Here is a 23,262-nt window from a genome sequence, read left to right on the forward strand (position 1 = left end):
GACAGCATACAAGTCACAATGAGGGGAATGTCAGGAGGCTGCAATAGAGGCAGAGCTGCGGCACTTTGGCCTAGGCCTTCAGTGAGTGTGGTATGCGCCTGCTAGCAGCTATGACTTGGGTGGTCTTCATCACCTTGGCGTTCCTTGAAATCATCCCTTTGGGAATTCACCTCATGCATGGCAGTCTTTATGAGCATGTTCAGCTGCATAGGGAGCAGCTGAGTCCAGACATGGCTCAGCCCCTGCACAGCATGGAACAGGGGAGAAAGGGGCAAAGCTGGGGAGCTGAGGAGCCGTGCTCCTTGCTGTCCTGCTGCACTGGCAGCTCTCGGCCTTTGCTGGAGTCCTTTTCCTAATCCTTGGCTTCCTGTGGTGCATCAGGAAAACAAAATAGTTGCCAGAGAACAGTAGCATGGTTTGGGTCTGTGTTGCTATCCCTTCCATCTTCCGTACGCTCTGCTTCTGTTTTAGGAAAGTGGAATGTAATCCAGCCTGTGGCAGCAGCAATCAAAAAAGCTCCAGAAACAAGGAGGAGGAAGATGAGGAGGTCGAAGACATAGACTTGGTTGAGACATGCAACCTAGACAGAGTTTGGGCTGACAGAACCCAGTGGCCAGTGCTGAACATGGTCAACAAGTGCCAGCAGGTGGATCAGATGGTGGAGGACCTTCTTGGCGCCTGCTGTGCGCGCCACAGCGTCACAGCCTGACTATACTCAGCCACCGGGGAGGACTGTGTCTATGAAGGATGGAGTGCCCACTAAGACGATGTCGTCTACTGCCTGCTGGTGCCCATGAGGCCTCCTGCCCCAGGCACACCTTCTGCATTGAGTTGGGCAAAAGGGGCGGAAGATCAATAAGGAAGTCCTGTCGGCCTGTGGAGCTGGAGTGCACCTGCATGAGGGAGTGTGTGCTGGGCAAGATGCTCTGCTTTCTCCACCACACTCATGAGGAGCTGAGAAAAAAACAGAAGCCCAAATTTCCTGACAACTTCTGCATGGTCTCCTATCTGCAGGTGGGGAAAAGCACACACAAGTTCTAAAACCAGGTGAAATCAGCCTGGAGGAGTCTGCCTCAGTCGCATGACAGCTGCCAGGAGCTGCTGCCCTCCCAGCAGTCGTTCAAGATCAAGCTGACCATCCCCTCCACAAACACCTTCACCGTTGAGATGACTCTTGGGGTGCAGCTTGATGAATCGAACACATTCCTGAGCATTGTGTAGGCTCAGGCTATGTTTCTATATTCTTCTCCTTTTCTGTCTTTCAAAATACGTATCTCTCTTACTCAAGTAAAATGGATAGTATTGTTAAAACAATACTCCTTCTAAAACACATATGAACATGTAAGAATAGTTTTGCTTCAAATATGGCAGTTTTGTTTTGTTTGTTTATTTGTTTTCTTTTTCTTTTTTTTTTTTTCAAGCTGTTATTTATTGCTGAGGTTCTTTTTCACCGTTGCCTTTTGTTTCTGGTAGGTTCAGTAGCACCTCCTCCGAGTAGTTTGGCAGAGCAGGCTCACGATGAAGGACCGTTCTTAGAGGCTCCAAATTGCGGTAAAAACCACGACTAAGAAGATCTAAGCTGAGGGATAACGAGGCACCCCCCTTCTGGCTGCGTGGCGGCTCTGACGCGTATGGCTGTATCGAAGAATGTCGGCGGCAGTTTTAAAAGTGGCTGCAGCCGCCATTTTAGGACGCAACTCGAGTGGATCAGCCTGGTCGCAGTGCCTCATGCCGAAGGACCGTTCTTAGATGGTCAAAATCACGGCAAAATTCCGCACATAAACAGCTCCGAGAAGCTGTAAGAGGCTGAAGGAGAGCGAAGCAGACCCCTTCTCCGGGCAGCGCGGCGGCTCTGACGCGTGTGGGCGGCGAGGAGTGTCGGCGGCACCCCCTCCCTGTGCGAATTAAGGCGGCGCCCAACGGCTGCAGCGTGTCAGCTGAACGGCCGTTGGGAGCCGTCCCACAGGGAGGCGTGTTGCCTGCCTGGAGCCTGGTGAGAGATGTTGCTAGAATCATCACTCGCCTGCTCAAGCTCTCTGATTATTATCCTTTACTAGTTTTCCACATTGGAAATGAAGAGATAGATAGGCAAAAAAGATAATAATAAAAAAAAAAGTTCTCGGGCAATCAAAAGAAACTTCAGGGCTCTGAGGAGACTGCTGAAGGAATTGGGAATACAAAGAGTTTTATGGGCATAAGGTAAACTAATCAGACATGTGAGCTCAGCAGGATAACTTTCTCATGCTTTAGTAAGCTACATAGGTTGCCCGGAAAGTAATGCCCCCTATTTATTTATAGAGAAACTAAAACAAATACAAGGAATAATAACACTTCGGTAGAACAAATTGTCAACTCCAAAACATTTTGTCAACACTCTGAAAATTAACAACGCACAGCTTTTTAATGCATTTTTTCCCCCTGAAGTTTCCTAAGTCTAGAATTAAAGCCCAATGCTTTCTCTTGGAAAAATGTGGAACACGCCGCATGTTTTTACTATGTCAGATTCCCCTTTCATTTCAGATGAACTTGACTTGCACTTTCATTCTTTTAAAATAAATAAATAAATGTCTGATTTTTTTGGAGGTTTCTTTAGTTTGGTTGGTTGGTTGTTTTTTTGGTTTTTTTTTTTGTTGTTGTTGTTGTTTTTGTTTTTTGTTTTTGGTTTTGGTTTTTTTACTAAAGATCCTAGCACTGCTGGGGCATCAAATAATACTGTGGGCCTTAGCAGTAGCCCAGGGCTTAAAGGACTCTCTCTCTGTCTTGCTGTCCTACTTTTCAATTCATGTGCAGTTTTCCAAGTAAGGAACAGCAAAAAGATTGTCTGAGTGGAAAAAAAAAAAAAGCCTAGTTAAGATGGGTAAATTCTTTCTATGGACAGAACCAGGCACAAATCCCATGCAGCATGTTAAAGTGTCTGTGCAAGACAAAAAAAGTGCCAATATGGTTATTCTCAGGAATTATAATTACTGCTGTCAGTTGAGGGCTTACATCCTTACATCGCAAGACGTAAGGGCATAATTATTAAAAATACCAACTTTTTCATTCCTCGAGGTTTTCCAATATGAAATAACTACATATAACAATAGCAGCTTTTGAAAAGAAAAATGAATATTCAACCCTAAAAACTCTGCTGAAACCAAGAAAGTCCAGCCTGAGGAAAAAAAATAATTCAATATACACTGTATTTGCTTGGACTTTGAAAATTCATTGCTATAGTGGAAAAACATTATGCATAACCAACATAGAAAATAATTCCCAGCATCAATAAGTTTATAATGGTTCTAAGACACACTTTTGACAATGATTTTTAACATTGCATATACCTTCTAACATAAAAAACCTTCTAACATAAAAATAATTGCGGTGCCACCTTGAATCACGATAGTGAGTGTTAAAGAGTATCTATGAAAGCAGTAAACATGTCATAAAAGTATTATTGATTAATTTTAAAATTTCCAATTGACACTTAGAGAAGATATATTGATATATCATTTATAAATGCTGGGTCTTTAGAGGATCATTAGCAAGAGAAATACTGACTGACAGTACACAAGAGAAAAGCAGACATTTAAAGCAAACTGCAAAATTTGTCATTGAAAAAAATGCTTTGGTTGGCAGTGTAAAGAATTTGATTGAAGCACATCTTCAGTGAACATAAAAAGTGTCTTATATGGGAGAGAAATTGCTAATTTTTACTTACTAGTAAGCTTACTGGATAATATATAAAGACTTGTAACAAAAATGACCCAAACTAAAACGTTGAGTCTACCTTTCTTCTCATTCTGACCAGAGGGCATTTCTACTGAAGAATTTAGTAATTTGCATTAAAAAACAAACCTTGAGCAATCATATCCTCCTCTATAAAGAAGCAGACTAAGAAGAGGCTAAAAGTTACTGCAGTCACATAGGTTTTTTTTGCACTACTCAATCAAGCGTAAATCCAATAACGTACTAAGTACCATGTCCTTCATACACTTATACATCCATATCACAAGCTTCTGGATGCCCTTCCCTCACATGGCATCTCTGGTAACTTCTTAAATATCCTGTGCTATTACATCAGTATATATTGCTTAGTACCTAATGCACAACAGAACCCTCTTGAAGAATGAACCACTTGCCTACTTTTCTGTTCAACAGTCTCTAAAGTCATAAGGCATTTTTGGACATGCATTTGCAGATTCACAAAGAACATTTAAGAGAAACACAGATGTTGAATCACTCTCCAGCAGTGTTCTAATATATGGTCTAGTCCTTGTCTAAATATGTACTTGTATTCAAAAATTTGTAACAACATGTAAATTCAGACAAGCTCAGGTCTGTCCTCAAACAAAACCAGCAGCACAGTACAGGTGCTTCTCTCAGTGTAACTGCCAAAATATAAATGCTCACAGAGTGCTGAAAGAGAAACAAACAGACTTAAACATATCACCACAGTGAATAATATCTAAGAAATGGTGTAGTAAATGATTACTTTTTGTCACAATAGAAATACTGTCTTCCAGTGCACTTCTTGGGACAGCAGAGCTCCTCTGTGAAAAGAAATTGCTGCAGCTTCCCAATATAGTTGGCTAAACTGGTTTAGCCAAATGTGAATACATTAAGGAATTCCAAGAAAAAGAAAACAAAACCAGAAAATTTGCATTAATTCAAAATAGCATTAAAATACATAGGCAAGCATTAAAAACAAAGTATGACTTCTTCTTAAGGACTGGCTTGACGTGGAGTTATAGTATATCAATAAAGCTCTCTTGTATTCAAACTTACATTGGCCACCTTCTTTGTAAACTTTTTTTTTCTCCTCAACCTCAAAACCACAATAGCAGTGCTCAAACTTTTAACAGCGTTGGTCCTTGAAATATACAGTCTTCGATTAAGTAATGTTACTGAGCACTTTCAAAGAATATTACCTTAGGCAAAAACGATGGCAAGGTTCAAACTAACGGTTAACTAGCACAACTAGTTATTTTGGGTCTGGGAGCTGTTTAGCTAAAGATACAGCCTGAAAACTCTGCAAAGCTCTCGATTCTATCTAAAATCATCAAGATGTAGAAGTCAATATAATTGATTTTATTATTCCAAGGAAAAATATTGTAATCTACACTAATAAATTATTTCTTATTGATGTCAATTAATTCAGCTTTGCTTTCTTATGTTACCACCCTTGCTATTTTTTTTCCCAGCTTTCCTTAATTAACATTTCTGTGGCCCTTCTTGCTTCAGAAAGCAAAAGTAATGTTACAACTGAAGCTCACATCATGACAGTCATTAGATTTGTCTGCCTTCATTATTTAATTGCAACAGAGAATAAAAACGTGCATATTAAAAAGAAACAATTTAAAATAGGTAATACAAACTTTCAAACTTAGGTAGTAAAAGTAGTATGTTTCTTGAATTGTGTTCCAAGAGCAATAATTTTTTATGTAATCTAAAGGTATATTTTTTCTAGCTCATAAAATGGATGAAGGAAAATTACCTGCTCAAATTTAAAGAAAAAATGATAATTCAAGCAGAAAAATTGAACTAAGAGCAAGGCATCTCCTAGGTTTTGATGTGAATTAAAGGCTTGGAACCTATTTGCAAACAATTTCCACCTATTTAAATTCAACATAACTTAAATCAGAAAGTGCTGCTCTAAAATCAATGCCTTACATACTTAGATATAAGAATTTAAAGGCTGGCTTTTGCAGACAGCATGAACAAATGTATACATTTATAGTAACATATAAAATGATAGCTCATTGGATCTTTATTTATCTAATTTAACCAGGTTCCATTAAGCACGATCCCTTTCAAAGCTATATGATAATCCTGACTGTCTCATTATGAAGGAATATAACATGGTCTAGATATTTGGCAATTTCTTCTCTTCACAGTTTAATCACATACCTGAAGCAAACTAAATGAGAACAAATATATTCTATTTCTGTTGCACACTTCAGTTTCTGTATTTGTTGTAATTGACACATCCATACCATCTATTGATCCTATAATTCCAGTAATGACAACCTTGTCATAAAAACAAACAAACAAAAAAACACACACACACAAACAGATTTCTATAAAGTGTTATTCAAGCACTTAGATACTCAGAACCAAATAGTTTTCTTTACAGTTCTGTAGATGAAAATATATTGAGTGATTATCACTTGCTGCAAACTTCTAAATGAAATCAAGGAACTAGAAGTTATGTTAAGTACTGTTACAGGTAGGAAAACTATAGTAAGATAACTTGTAATACTGAAATTCATCTGAATGCATGAGGCACAACCGTGATTTCTCAAAAATATAGAATTCATTTTTTTATTATAGCACCATTTTTTTCTTATTTTTTTTTATCATAGGCTCATCTGATTTATTTCTTAGTCATTCCACTTACATGGTTTCAACATCATGACAGTAGTTTTGGACTGTTTGGACACAGTAACTTTTCTTTTCTCTGAAAGCCAGAAAGCTTAATATAAATTTCTATTCCGCCAATACAGAGTTGAAAATTACCAGCCTTGTGTTGCCTCAGTGAATTATACACAATTTATATGCCAAGGTCAAATTCAATTCAATGACATAGAGGAGAATGGTGATACCTGAAAGTGCTTAGAAGAAACTGACAGGTGTGGGTAGAAGTATATTAGGACTCAATTTTCCACAGTGGCTAAAGATCATAACTTACTTGATACAGAACAGGATTGGTTGTTTGCCCTTTAGACCCTCTCCCAGAATCAATATAGATTTTCTCAGGGTTTCACCCATACTAGTGTTCCAAATGGATTTTATGACCCTTCCTCTCTGGTAGAACTGAACCCATTGTAGATGTTATAATGGAAGATTATAGATATTATCATCTTATATTTAAAATATGGGGTCTAGAGTTACTTTATTCTATGAATAAATTTTTACTATTCACCACATCTCAATTTGACTTTATAGAAAAGCTGTATGGCTCTTCTTCAGGTGCACTATGTAACACATATCTGGCCATCATACCTCAACATAACTCTTCTTTTAGCAATTAGCACAAAGACAAGGGCTACATCATTTAATTTGTTGCATGTTTTGTAGCTCTAATGAAACTAAGGCTTTCTTTGGCACAAAATGGTTGGAAATCATTTTAAGAGATTTAGGCAAATATCTCTGTACAATACAAGAACAGACCTGCTGACTTTTTCCCACTGAACAAGTCATATACAGTGCTTGAAAACCAAGTATTAACAAATGCTGTCTCTGGGAGCGGGATACGAAAGTACCTGTGTACTCCTGAAAGTTAGAATGATGCAGCTGCATACATATTTTTCATTGTCTTTCTTGGAAGAATTTTTGAAGTCTTTTTATTTTATTTTTAAACTAGACGTGCATGTAACATGCACTGCCACACAGTATGGACTCACTGCTGAAAAATTAATGCAATTGAACTATTAGTTGAAGACTGATTAAATGCATTACTTCAAGGAAACTATTTCATTTTCAGGAACCAGATCTTAATGAAATTAAGGCAGACGATCACTGAGCCACTCTGCATCTTCTACACAATTATGCTACCCGGAATTGACATCTTTGACACTTGGGAGAATAATTTTATTCTTTAAAATTCAAAAGTCTGTAACCCATCTGTGGAGAGACACAGCTACTCTGATAGTGTGGCAGGTGCTGAAATATTAGAGCCACTTTCATGAATTCTTACAGTATCATTTCTTTCAGTTCTGTCCCTGAATGCAGCTCAATGGTACATTCAGAGTGATTGAAAGAGGATCTCTTGTAGACAATAGAGATTTCACAGAAGCTAAAAATTCACTTTGTTTTCCTCTCAGAAATATTAACATTTACTTCTTTCGCTGAAGTGTGCTTGCAATGGTTCATTACCAGGTACTTAATGAGAAACAGCGCTGTCACAAACAAATTGCAAACAGTAAAAACATTAATGGCATACTCCCTATGTTATCAACAGTATCAACACAATTCACTACCAGTCAGCTGAGACACTAGCAATGAAAAGAGAACCAGACTGCAAGATGTAGTGTCATTATTAAAAATAATAATAATAAATGCATAATTTTAACCATTTTAAATTTTAGACATATTTAATCTAAGGATCCAAGGACACTTTTCTCAGTGCTCTTCTTTTCTCTTTTCAAAGTATCACATAAAAAGTCCATTATCATACCTATTAAAACAGAAGAAAAGTGTATTATTTCAACCTGTATATACAACAACACAAAACCTGAAAAAGAGGAACAAAGTTCAACTCCAATTTCAGGTTCTGATAATTCACTGTTAAACTGTGATTGCTTAGAAATACTTAACATAAGGAATCTAAATTTGCATTCAGGTTTCCCCACCTGCAAGTCAACAAGTCCTGTATAAATAATGCTAATCTCATTTTAACAGATAGTAAAAATTAAGAAAGATAAATATTTCAATCCTGTGGTTGAACACCTAATTCTGTAACAGCAAGGACTCTCTGTACAATCACCTGTAGGCACCTGTTTGAAACCCTTTTGAAGGAGGAAACTTGATAGACAAGGTCTTGAGTTACGGTGCCAGTTTAACAGCACAGTTCCAGTGACTGAATTGACTCCAATAGATTATAAAAAATAACAATAATTTAAAAATACCAGGAAAAGAAATATTTAATTTTAACTAAGGAAATAATCAGAATAAAGTGTTAACAACCAAATTCAATAAAACTAAGATGTCCAGTATATTTAGTGAATGTGCTCTCATACCCATCTTGGATGGCAAATTTATCAGCAATTCTAATTTTAACACTTCTGTTTTTTCAAACCATTGTTCAACCTCACAAACCCTGTTTAAACTGAAAACCGGATTAAATTGCAAAAATTGAAGATATGAAGCAGATCATAACCTGACAACTTCAACTGAGAAAGCTGAGACAAATTTTATATGCTGCTATCAAAGCCTAAGATTTGATTCTTCAAATTCATCAACTAAGAATTTAAAGGAATAACTGAAGTCCCATACAAGATTCAGTTTCAAAACAAACTGTTCTTTAAATATCATAATAGCCAGAATCCTGAGTTTTAATGCATTTAGAAATGCACTCAATTGCACTAGAACTGCACCCAATTTCCAAGCAATTCTGCCAACGTATATTGCTTTTTATAATTATAAAATAAATAATTAATATTCCTTCTGTTTTTCTTTTATTTCTTTACTGAATATTTTCTATTTTTTTGCTGTCTACTGATTGAAATAAATACAGACACTTTTATATTTTGCAGAAGGATGAATGTGGAGTATCATCATAACAGAACATCATAAATGACGCAGGCAAAAGAAGTACATCCATCTGCAGTCCCAGAGTAATAAGAGTATATACAGTTCCAGGTCAGTAGGGTCTTGAGCTGCCAAAACATCAACCTATATCATTTTCCCCCTAATTTCCCCAAATTCTCCCCTAATGTTCACAGATTTTTACAAAGAAGAAAAACAAACCAAACAACAGCAACATTAAAATTCTATCTCCAAATCTTTTTCAACTACAGCTTTAACATCTGAGAAGAACTGTTACGCAGTTGTACATTATCACAGAAAACCCTCAACTGTATAAAATACATAATATGAAGTATTGTTAGAAAAGATACAGAATGAAATGGGTTCCAAAGAAGCATTAAAAAGTAATATGAACTGATGAGATTTCCAGCTGCTTGGTTATTTGAGCATAACAATATTAGTACATATTTATTACCAAGCTGCTATAAAAATAAAGTCTAAGAAAAATTCTAGAAATGCAGCTACTAACATTCCTTGTATGTGAAAGCTTCCTAGGTACGAATTTATAGGCATTCATATGTGCATAAAATTGATCATCTGCCAAGATACAATTTCTTATTGGATATGGACATTTCTATTGATCATGACTTTTATCTCAAACAAGGACAAATACAGCATAAGCACTTTCTGCATTCTTGAACGTGTCTATAAAATACACATTTGGCTATTATTTGAAGTATTTTTATTGGTATTATTACTGCACTGAAACTAAAACCACGAAACTATACACTAGGGAGATTTTCTGCTCTGAGATTAAAGTTAACATCACTAAGAAGTTTTAGATAAACTAATAATTTGCCATGCTAAATGTGTTAAGATTTAACTATTACAATAGATCAGATTAGGCAGTTCTGCTCTTTGAAAGAAACAAATTAACTTACATTAAAGGAAGTGAAGTTTATGATACTCAGGTAAAGTTTGTTAGTAATTCTTAATCCTCTAAGAACTTGTTTGTCAGAGGTTATGCTCTAAAAATCAGGTAATAAAGATTTTAAATGAATTTTATAATATACAACTTCAATGACCTGACAGGTTGAGTCCAGACTGAGTTAAAAACATTTAATAAGCTGGAGAAGATGGGTGCTATGTCCACTGTGATACAAAAAGCGAGAAGAAAGAGAAAGTTGCGTTTTGTCTATGCTGAATCAGGGCCTATGATGTCAGGAAAAGGATGCTGAAGCGTTAGGTGTTGGAGAGAAACAAAGTTCTGTCTCTTCCACCAGTTAACTTACAACATGGAAAAGGACTGCGCTTCCGCATTATTGGCAACGGGAGTGGAAAGAGAGAAAATCACACAGTGCTTAAGGTATGCTAGGCAGAACTAAGCGGGAGGTTAAAGGCCCATCAGCTTCCCTGGGGTAAATCCCTATTGTAAACCAAATAGGTCTTGTGCAGATCTTCGACTGGCTATAGCATCAAAACAGAAAGTATTTGTTAACAAAGAAGCTCTTCCCAAGGGGCTTGTTCAAGCAGCAAGCCTTTATAGCATGTTCAGTGCCATTTAACACTCAATTAAAGGAACTGGAACCTGTGGATAAGAGGCACTCGAATCCCCTCTAGCACATAGGTCTGCAGCTCAGCACAGGTACCTGTGGACTTCCTGAAAGGATCTGAAAGATCCAAAATGAAGGCAGATGCTTTTTAAGCCTCCCAGAACAAGACTTATGCAGAAAAGGAACTCTTCTGTTCAATGTCTGCTTTTAATCTTTTAAGTATGGAAGGTCACTTCTTAGCCTGCCTCTGTCTACCACTCCTGCTCAAAATGGCAAAGCAAATTCAAAAATAACCTAGCTATACTTTTCCCTATTGCTAAACAAACCAGCCTATATCACCATGAATTTCAACAGCATAACAAAGAGCAATTGATATCATTAAGACTTACTCATTTCATTTGGAGTCAAGGTCTAAACCAGTAAAGTGCTATCTGCTCCAAGGAGCCTTTCAGATAGAAACATGCTTTCATTCAAAACATGGCAGGATCCAAACAAATTGTTCTACACCTATGTATTCTTGACTTAGTGACAGATTACACAGTCTTTTCATAGCTGTAGAAGGTTGGGTTTTTTTTTCTTGATCCAACCATTTGACAACGTTTTTTTTCACCCATTCACTCCGTGCTGGTATACAGAAAACACGCACATTTTCATGTGAGCAATCTCTGTGCAGCCTAGTGTCTGTTCTTGAAAAGGGTTCTGTCAGAGTCAGCATGGGTGTTTATGCTATAATGTTGTCATTACTGTGTATAAGTGTGACACCTGAGCTCCTCCAGAGGCTAAATCTTTTCTGAAGTTGTTCTTGGCTCCTTTGCCACTTACCAAACAACTAACAAATTCCTCTAGAAAGAAATCTTAATGCTACACAGAAAAGCAAACGTGGGCAAAAACATGAGTCTCTGCTTACATAAGAAAACAAGTGACAAATAAGCTCTTCAGTTCTCATTGAAACAAAACAACTCAGGGAAAGTGTGTTGCTTGTTTCATGCCTAGCAGCTTCCATTTATTATAAAGACTGTTCTTAAGAAATGCAACCCAGTGGATGCAACAACTTTCTGTAGAGGTAAAAAGTATGAAAATTACAGTTTTATAGCTAATTGTGGAGTATTACATAGATTCTTGCCATTATTCTAATTAAAATTTACAAAATGTTTAGGAGCTCCCTAAAACTCTAGACAACAACATATATATACCAACACTATAATTTATTCCTCCATAGAGTTCTCATGATATTTTTCATTGGAATGACCTCTTCATTATCTCTGTTAGACACTGTTTTCTGTCAATAGCATCTTTGTCACAACAAACATTTGGGCTACCATCTTCCTAGGTGAAAATAGGAGCTGATTTTTCCTCCCTGAATAATTTCAGCAAAATGGCTTATTGTTCTTGGGAATGAAAATGAAAGAAGAAAATTGTAGGTTTCAACACTAAAATAAGGAAATGAATCAAAGAATGAAAGAAGAAAATGAAGCAATATTCATGTCACATTGTCTCTTTTCTTGCAGGTCTTCTGACAATCTGCCCACTGTCTGCTGAGTTACTACCATCCCAAACAAATATGTATTGAAAACAGAACACTCAGTAACTTCAGATTATGCTGGTCCTGCATGCAAAAGAAAGAGTTCCCAAAAAGCATTAAACCTCATTCAAGAATAAGTTCACTACCAAAGTGACATAAAGTTAAGAAACAATGCAGTTGGGCAGATTTGTTAGCATGGGGAAAGGCGTCACATAACTTTTAAACTTACTTTCTTTGTAATGTTACAGGCAGCAATGAAAAGCCAGCAGCGTATCAGAATTGGCAAAAAACGGTATACTGGCTATCACAGTCATAGGCCTTTTCTACTTATAAAGATACAGTTCAAATTCAAAGAGCACAGAAAATTCTCAGTTCTCTCAAGGAAGAATGTGACTTTATTCTTACTGTTGGCATAGAATCAATTAATACAAATTAAATGTTAAGTATTTCGCATTTATCTCAGACAGTAAATGGCGCATCATGTTTCAGTTCTTGTCAAAGCGTAGGGCTAGATCCTCAAAGGAACAAAGTATCTATTCATTAAAGACCAAGTAGTACAATAAAAAGAATTATTTTGACCTTTTCCCATATTCAAGAAAAAAAGATCTTTCTTTGCAATGCTAATTCTGTTAGCTGTATGTATCACAAACATTTGAAATATTGTGTTTGCATTTTATACTAAGAACCTAAGGGCAAAGAACTGTCACTATTCACCCACCATTTTCAAAACAGTTCTGTGGTTGTATTATATATATATATATAAAAGAATTAATTGTCCTTTTGTTTGAAATTTTCCAGGTCTGTAGAATTTAGCAAACATATCTATAGCTATGAAAACTCTGGCCCCTAAATATTATCATCTTTAAAATTCATAAAGTATAGGGAAAAAGTTTAAGCTGTGGATCTGTGAAGTCGTAAGATATGCTTCTTCTCATCCAAAGAATTATTTATCTTTGTTAAATATTGTGTTAATGTCTCAGACTTAAAACCTCATTTCTCTGCTTTGTTAAATCAAAGGCATGACGGCTCCATAAAAGTTATTGTTTTTGGCAATAACTTTTTAATAGCAGAATTACTCTTTATTTGCATTTTGAAGGCTTTCCTTTAGTAAGATATTTCCATTCTGATTTAGCCTACTTCAAATCAGAACTTGTTTCATCTCTACAATACTCCTTCTGCCAAGATAATGAATTGTAGCAACTTTTCATATCAAAAGAATGAGTGAAATGCAAAATAAAACTAAGGACATTATAGTTCTATATATACCTGACACCATTTTATATTTTCAGAACTGAGAGCATAGACTTCAGAAAATGTTCTTGCAGCAACTTCTCAGTTACATAGCTAAGAAATCAGTCTAATCTCAATACATTATTTTTTTATTGTTAGTTATTAAATAAATGCAAAGCACTGGACAAGAAAGTGACTAACAAAAAATAAGCAAAGTAATTTTGTGAAACTTATTTGCAGCAGTATCTTGAGAAAGGGAAAATGAGCACAGCCAAGCCATTTTTGCCATGGAATACACAGATTCATAACATAGTTTTCTTGAGCTTTCAGATAGAAAGAGACATCCAACGTCTGTGAAATAAGAGCAGATTTTCACTCACAGGCTTATAGCATCATGAAAGCAGCAATCAAAATCAATTGATTCCTGACTGCAATAACCTTCTCAATGATGATTGTGATAAGAAGTCAGAATTCAAGGATTCAGAGCAAAAACTGAATCCAAACTGAGTTCAACTGTAGTGCTTACTAAAAACAGGAGAAAAAACCATCTCAGTCAAACTAAGAAATAGAAATACATAAAAATACGTTAGGACATTTAATAATTTCACATGGTACGTGTCAGAACGTAGCTTAAATTTAAGGCCATGTTGCACCACCATGTTCTACAAGTATCATCCAGCTGATAAACCACAAAAGTAAAGTCAATCACTTTTTTTTTCCTTCTTCTTTTATTTATTTATTTATTCCCAGTGCCGCATCTTTTCTCACTACCATTTTAAATGCATTTTTGTTTGTTGGTAGAACACCATCACCAGAGGTACTACCAATATTAACACCACCTTTACTCTTCTGTTGATGTTTTGGCAACCAAAATCTCGCAGTGTATAAGTTGCTGTGATTCACTCCATAGTCAAACAGACTACTTAAGTTTTCTGCCTCTTATCCCAACAAGAGTCCAAAATAATGCATGCACAACAAGTATTACAAAAAAACCTTGTGACCTATCAATGCCAAACAGCTTGGAGTACCACATTTCCTATCTTTGTTTGATATAATACCTCTTATTTCAATAAAGAATTATAATAATCTTATATGATTATATATACTATCCAATGTTTGCATCTATATTTTTGATACTGACCAAATAAATGATTAAAGGCATAGGGTCTCAGAGATATAAAGATATCAGTCATCAGATATCTGAAATGTATTTTCCCTTTAAATACATTTTATATGAAGTGCCCTTAATCTCAATTTCACATATAAATCAATAAATATTTTGATGTGAATATGATTTTTGATGACTTTATCTCAGCATTAGTTTTGTGTTTTGCACCATGTGATTATCCATTTTCTACTTCATTTTTAATGGAGATTTTGTGAGCATTTTGTGTGCAGGATCTCTAAGTGAATTAATCATACTCTTTGGAAGGAATGGGGATATGCCATACCACCTTAACAGGAGGTTGGAGTTTGAAAATACTTCACTCCATTGCCCAGTCTCTACCACTTTTTTCCTTAGTAACTCAATTACCCTTTGAACCACAGTACATGAAAAACAAAGCACTGCAAACAAGAAGGCAAGTAAGTAAGTAGATAGGAAAACTTAAATGGCCAAGGGCATTGGAAAGAACAGCAGATAACTGAGCAATTTCAGGAAATACTGTGCAATACTCCAGTGACTTGGAAAAAGGTGGAAGTCCACACTAAAGCTGTGTGATCAGGGAGGAGACTACTGAATGCCATTTTACTTGAAGATTTTGCTTGCCTTACAGATCTTAAAGTAAAAAGAGGAACACAGAGGCAGAACCAAGACCATGATACAAGCCAGAACACTCTCCCACGAATACCGAGCTATACTACATGCTCTGTATATGTATAAGAAGTCTCTTACTACTGCAAATTATAAACCCTGTTTTTTTGGCTTGTGAAGAGTAGGAAAATAATCAGAAATTGCTTTACTTCCTGTGTTGTCCTTTCAGATAAGGCAAAAGGTAGGGGTGTGCAACATTCCTTTTGCAACTTTAATTCTTGGTATTCATCCAAATGGCTACTTCCAAGATTAATGACCATATCACTCCTTTGCCCTACCTTTGTGAAGGGAACAGAGTTTATATTTATATGACCAAGTTAACGTAGGTACATAGACTGCCTTGGTATTATAGCATATTCCCTCTGCATCTCTCACTGGCAGCTTACCCCAGTCTTCCTAAAACCTTCCATTGGCATAGGTCTCCAGAAACTATGCTGCTTTATTTTAGAATTAATGTTGCAAAGATTAATGAGAGATTTTTTGATTCCACGGAGGAGGGGAAAACAAACCAAAACAGAAATAAAATGCACCAAGGAGCAAAACCACAAACACCTTCAGAACAAAAACAATGCCACTGTAGTTCTTGTGTGACCCACTAATTATTCAGTTGTACTTAAACCGGGGTCAGGAACTTTCTAGTCAGCTTCAGTATAAATTCAGAGAGATAATGAGCTATAAATAAAAAGTTGTTTGTGAAGAAGCTGATCTATATGACAAGTCTTAATTTTCTATCGATTTAATCGAGACATCTCAATGCTCCAATAAAAGGATGGAGAATCTTTACAAATACATTCATTTCAGGAGACTTAATTATACTGAGTAAATGAATGAAGTAGCAAATGAATTATAGTACTGGGTAAGTGAATTATATTGAGTAATGTCTTTTAATGAATAAATTTTTGAAGTGGTTAAACAAGTGACTACATACAGAGATTAAATTAATTGTTCCATTTCCACCAGTACCACCAGTATTTTTCTTTCTATCGTGTACTGAAATTGAGGCTTGATTTTAAAAATGCTTTTATAACCTTATATTTAATCCATGTTACCTATTTAGTGAATGTAGTTATACGATCATGTTACTCTTCCAGTCAGTTTTGTGCATCCCTGGGGGAACAGAAAATGAGACTTGGAATAGGCACCAAATTCATGTAAGAGCAAGACCATATTTTGTAATAGATTCTCAAATAAAAACAAAACATTTCCTTAGTTCTACATCATTGAAACTCCAAAGCGCATTCCAAAATTTAACTACATCTGGACATTTTGGGCTCTCAACTGTGTTTAAGCATTTGCCATACTAGTCAGATGTCCCACAGCTAATAATTTAAGTCATAGCATATATTTTTTAATATGTCTCCAGTGTTCACCTATTCACCTAGTAAACTGCATAGTCTAAATGCTGTACCAATCTGTTTTCACAGAATTATAGGAGTTGGAAAGGACCTCTGGAGTCCCATCTCCCTGCTAAAGCAGTTCCTTACAGTAGGTCAGACAGGAAAGCATCCAGATGGGTCTTGAGTGTTTCCAGAGAAAGGAACTCCACAACTTCTCTGGGCAGTTTATTCCAGTGCTCTGTAACACTCAAAGTTTTGATAAACTACGATCAAAGACGCAGAAAGCAGTAACTGTTGTGTTAAACAATTCCAGTGTTCTATACCTAAGGGAAACTGAAAATGTAAGATGGTGGACAGCATATCTTTTTCTATATGAGCGCTATTTCTAGACCATTATTAGTTTCCAGTTTGGATTTATGTTTTTTGCAGAGCAATCCTAAAGAAGCTGGTCACAAAGCCAGCCCATAGGAAGCAAAGTTTTATTTGGGGTTCTACTTTCTTGCACTTGATTGTCTTTTTTATACAGAATTCAGGCTGAAAAAAAAAATAAAAACAGACATCAGTATGTAAATTTTGATATCACAGGATGCCAGTCTTGAAGGCTTCAAAAACTCTTTAGCCAAAGATGTTCTAATTATCTGAACTTCTGAAACTCATTAACAACTTTTCTTGGAAAGTATAGATTAAAAGCATACACATACCAAATACTTATAGTGCAAATCTACCTGGTTACAAACAGGCTAACTTTAAAGTAGATCAGCTACTACTGCTGTCAGTATATACATGACTGCTATTACACAGTTTTTTCTTTTTCTGAACTGAGACGGCATTTTGCAGCACTTAGAGGATCCTACCACTCCACCTACCATCCTTCAGCTAGTGTCAGGAGATTAGCTAGTTGCTAATAAAGCAGAAATACAGAAAATTCAAGAACAGCCTGTAGAAGTGAATGTTTCAAAGGCATAGCCTAACTTCCCTGTAAAAGTAGATTGAAAGGATAAGCTTTATTTACTTTCAAGAAGAGAACAATGTGCATTAGCTTGGTTAAAGCAGACAAAATAGCATTGTGGTTAACAGAAGACAGGCAATTTAAATTCACCCTTTCTTATAATAGAAGGGCACGCATATAGTCAGTTAAACAAAAATCAAGTTTTTAATAATGCATGCACATTACTGACATTAGGAAACTGTTGTATACATGCTTATAAATCTCCATCTCAAGGGTAACGTACAACAGCCCTGCTAGATTTCAGTGCTGTAGGTTCAATAGTTTGCTACTTTACACAAAGAAGTTTTGATCCCCAGAGTAATTTCTCCCAAGAAGTGAATTAATTGTGTCTCAAGTAGCCTCTCTCAGGCGCGTGCAGTTTCTGGATGAACTTTATTGATCTTTCTAACATATACACTTTCTAATATATACACTTTTACAACCACCATCAGAAAAGCCCAAGAAGTTGAGGCACTGTGCCCCAAAACAGACATAAGAACATTTATTGTACTAATTAAATAAATCAGAATAGAGACAGCTAGTTTGATCCTGTTGGTTACTTAGGACAAACTGACATAATTCTGTCAAAACCCTACAGTTACAGTGATTCAAAACAAACAAACATGTGGAGCTCTGTCTTAAGACAAAATACAAAAGGTGTGCGATGTTCTTCATTCCTTTCTGAACCAATATACTCCCTATCCATTTACTGATAGACATTTATATATCTAGAAGGCTTTCTGGCTTCGTGCTAGAAGAAAGTTTTGATAAAGAGTCCATATATTATGCCTGAGGAAAATATAATGGAAAAGCAGTACAAGTGCATCTTTTTGTCACTAATTCTAGAGATTCCAGAAAGAGAAGTTTAATGTATTTTCAATATTATATTTCCAAGAAACAGAATTACACAACTAGAAGCTTCAATAAAGAAAATATCATATCATAATCAATCCCATGCAATAAAACAAAAAATGAAGAGAAAAAAAAAAAAAAAAAAACCCTAAAAGTTCCATTTCAGTCTAGGAAAAAGCAGAAGTAATAACTCAATTGTAATTCTCATACCTGTGCCATGCACACATTCAATTTAAACATGGGCTGCTCAAACCTGAGGTGAAGGTTTTTAGTGTCACCTGATACTATATGCATGCTTGAGTTGAGAATTTCACCATTGGAGGTCAATATAAATGGAATCTTGAATTGGCAAAAATAAACAGGAGCTTCCTTTTACATACTATTCCCAGAGAGACTGATGCATAATCTCACAAAAGTACTGGCAGAGCAGCAGTCACTCTGAAAGAATCTGAGAAGCTTCCAGAGGAAGCCACCTCTTTTTAAACTACCACTACAACTTCTTGGAGCAATCTTGACACTGATAATTCAGTGAGGTATTTAAAGAGAATTCTACGTGGATTACTTTGATGCCCCACTGAGAGCAAGTGAGGATTTCCTAAGCAACACTGTCAGCACTGCTTTATCAATAGAATCAAATTCCACATTTCACAAACTAACTTTCTTGTTCAATTGAAATAAGTATATTATCAAAGAAACACGTTTTCGAAAAGGAAACATGAAAGAATTTTTCTACTCCCTCTTCATAACTATTTCCCCCAAACCTGCATCCCTCCAGGCATTACGCACATTAAAATACCATCTCACAATGAAATCTGTGATCTCCATTTGCAATTGCTGACATCTACATAGTTACTACCACTGAAAACAAAGTACAGCCTCCTTCCGTTTTGTACAGTGAGGAGGTATTCATCTACTGCATGCCAATCCTCATTTACAAAGCAGCTGGCAGTGCAAAGAATGGCTAAAAATGATTAATAGCTACCTGTCAGCAATTTGCTCTGCCTACACTAGTTGTAATTCTGAGTTCCTAAATATACCATAGAATCCCATATTTGAACCACTTAGCTCTTATGCTATCGCTGTATCAACCACACAGATGGCAAAAATGATTTCTAAGTTGACTGCCAGCAGACTGCTGAATGTACACCAACACTGGTGGAAAAACTCTCATAATTCCACATAGCCTGGCGTGAGAAACGTGCCAGACTGACAACTTTGCAGACTCAGTCCACAAAACAGCAAGGACAACAGCTGTGCTATCTTCTCCATACTGTCCCATCCCTGTATTTCACTGCTGACCTGGAGAGACCACCATGAGAAGCAAAGAAACATTTCAGTTATCTTGGCACCTCTGATGAGGCTGCTAGCGAGGGTGCCAATTAGTGCCAGGTTTCATCATATTTGTAAAGTGGAAATGTGTTTACTCAGAACTGGGCTGAGACTACCAAATTAATTTTACATAGAGTGCTTAGCCACCGGGTGGTAACAACTTGCAGCTACTAATTATTTGGCTGGATTTGAATCCTAACAGTAAAAGTGGAAGGCTGTCCATCCCACTGCTGGTCCCCTGACACGTTCTGACCTCTACTAAAATTCTATAATGAGGAAGGAAAGCTGTACAGCTTTTAGCCACACCATGACATAAGAAAGGGATCTGTTCTTAAATTACTTTTATTTTCAGTCATCTTAGCAGTGCATGCCACACTACATTTAAGAGGACTACTGTAGCACTTTACCATTTAAGAGATGAAGTAAAATCACTGGTTGTTGTAGTTCACCAGGGCAGTATTCTGCCAATCACTAACAATCATTAATACTGTAAGATACATCATACATAATGCATTTGCAGTTTCAGTGCCAGGAAAATCTGCTAGATTAATGCTTCCTACCCAAGGCCGTAAGAGCTCTATTAGGTTTTATTACACAAGTATTTCCAAATTTCTCATATCACAAATGTGCAAATAGCACAGAGGCGTGTTTATAAGGTTATTTATTCTTTGTACAACTGGGAAACTGCAAGAATGTTGAATTCCACACAGATTTTAAGGGAAGAACTACTGCTATTCTTACGTCTGCAGTACAGACAAATATAAATAATGTGAAAAAAATACTGCATTGTCAGTCTGTGGATTTAAATCAAGCCAAACATTAATCACTGTGTTGAAAAGGGATTCTCATTTACTGCACCAAAATAAAATTAAATTAAATTACTCTAACTTCCTGTAAATAACTCCAACAGTGCTGTTGTTTGAAGCCCTCTGAAATACCGTGACACAAGATTATATTTGGCAATACAAAATTGCATGACAGTGTATGCAACAAGGCATCCTTCCCAGTAGGCTCTTCTTCAGTCAGCCTTTCTGTGTAGCGTTGAACATTTTGTTTGAACAGGGATGTTCAAATTGTTTTTGGGAACCAAAGTAAAGTATTTCAGCTGATATTAGTAGAGGGATTAGTATAACAATTTGTCCAACAGAAGCGTAATTAACTGCATTCTGGCATCTGAAATTTGTAGAACTAGTTTTCTTCTTAAATAAATAAATAGGTATTATGAAACTCCACAAGCAGTTACCATCTACTCATTTTCATGAAGTTAAAAAATGTAATAGCTTGGTGCTTAATTTCCAATTTTAATTAATACAATTTTAATTGTATTAATAATACAAATATGCTTAAATCTTGCTCAACTGTTTGGGTTACTTCCAGGCCAGATGAAGTGCCTTTCTGTGTTTTTGCCTTTGCACACTGTAGCATAACAAACTACTTGAAGAATAAATGCAAAGTATTCACCATGTCCTCAACTTTCTGAGATAAACCCTAAGATTAACTGCAGAATCAGAGTTTTAAGAGACATTCAGGGCTTCTGCTCCTTCTATTCACCCTTCTTTTTCTGAAATAGGTACTACCAGATAGTTTTCTGGAACTTATTAATGACCTTACACCCACTAAAACTCCACTCTGTAGTGCGGGTCATTCATAACAACTTTAACTTAACACAAATCCTGAGGTGTCACACAACTCTTGGAGTCACTCTGCAGGTTTTCTATCTGCTGCCAGTGATCCTCTATCTGGAATCAAACCTGTATTCTAATCCTGAGACCTTTGCTTCTCTTCCAACCTGGGTTGATGCTGTTTGCACTACTAGGCTGGTAGGGGCAAGACCAACACTAAGACATAGTAAAAAGGATAGATGTGTATTTCTGCATGCAGGAACTCCTCTCTTCCATTAATTTATTGTATGTCCTCTCACTTCATGACACATCTAATGAAATCTAAGACAAAGGAGAATTATGCCTACTGAGTTATGTCTAATTTTTGTTCTTTAGTAAACAAGACAGTTCACAACAGTTACAGGTTCTTAAGCTGCTGATTCTTAAACTCTATGGACAAAGTTCATTTTCCTACTATTTTAACTTCTTTAATACCAGAATCAGGATGCTGATCTTACCTGTACTGATATATCTCTTACTGCTATAATCCTTTTCACCTTTTTTCTGTTTTTCCAACACTGTAACCAGATGTGGTCCTCCAAATGGACAATAGCTGGCACAGTCTGCAGTCTCAGCATGGCTCTCTTCTATTTGTTCTCATCAGCTTCTTCTTTCATTTCACGTCTGGGCACTGTGCTTGCTCTTGATGCATTACATTTGTTGGCTGTGAGTAATGATCAGAAATATAATTCAACTTTAATTTAAAAAAACAACAAAAACTGGAAAGGAGTATTGAGCATATTCTACACTACTTATTTCAAATAAATTTGACTATTAAATATTAAATTTCAAGTGACATTCAGGAGTTAATCCAGATTTCCAAAACTATCTTTGTCACTGCAAAGCATATAAAAAGGGAACATTGATTCTTGACTTATTATTTATTTACCTTATCTATTTTGAGCTAGTAAGCAAGCTATAATATAAATTGTTCTTCCTCTCTGAAAAAGATTGAGATTATTCAGATGTATTACAGCAAGACCACAGCACAGCTGGTTTAGAATGAAGCTCCTGTCTCCACAGGAGTTCTGGATGCCTCTGTTAGGAGAGGCTTACATGACTTGTATATCACAACAGCTCACCCTGATCTCTGGGGCTGCTGGTAAGCTCTGCCTCATGCCAATGCATTGATCATCATCAATCAGTCCCACACTTGTTCCACATCCAAAATGTCTATCAATTTGACTCCATCACATATTCTTCAAAGGTTAGCACTTCCTGTAAAATCACACCCAATATGTATAAAATCTACTTTTTAATAATAACTTGTTAATGGAGCAAATCTGTTGACCATATACCGGAATTATGATTCAAAATAAATAATGCCACATATTTTTTTCTTCTTTCTGTTTTTCATGCATACTGCAGGCTTTACCTACAACCAAGAAAGAAAGGGTGGGTTTTGTTTTTGATTTATTTTTTTTTTAAATTAGAGTAGTGATTCTTATACCCTTGGATACAGAAGATGGAGCATAATGAAAAAACATATTATGATGAATTTAAGCCATATGAAGCCACATCACTATTACTGCAACAATCTGAGCCTGAAAATCCTGATTTATTCCTAACAGAAGTCCTCCTCTTCCTATTACTGGAAGCTTGTGACAAGAAGAATTCTTCTAAATTATTAAAGCCTAACTAGAGGATATAAAGATGCACTAAGGCTTCTTCTTTTTCTGCCACAAACTGAAACTAATTCTCAGGTATAATAGTTTGCCTTCCTAAGCTCTGAATGACTTCATGTCATTA

The 23,262-nt window shown here is 36.2% G+C and overlaps 1 long non-coding RNA gene across 1 annotated transcript in view; it reads right to left on the reverse strand.

The window, feature by feature from the left end:
* Nucleotides 1-23,262, reverse strand: part of LOC107321691 — a 66,706-nt gene that overhangs the window by 24,324 nt on the left and 19,120 nt on the right. The window contains exon 4 of the long non-coding RNA XR_004309166.1: nucleotides 21,972-22,177. This is a non-coding gene — a long non-coding RNA (uncharacterized LOC107321691). The remainder of the gene's footprint in view (nucleotides 1-21,971; nucleotides 22,178-23,262) is intronic.

This window comes from Coturnix japonica, chromosome 1 (assembly GCF_001577835.2).
Source record: "Coturnix japonica isolate 7356 chromosome 1, Coturnix japonica 2.1, whole genome shotgun sequence".
Taxonomy (NCBI): Eukaryota; Metazoa; Chordata; class Aves; order Galliformes; family Phasianidae; genus Coturnix; species Coturnix japonica.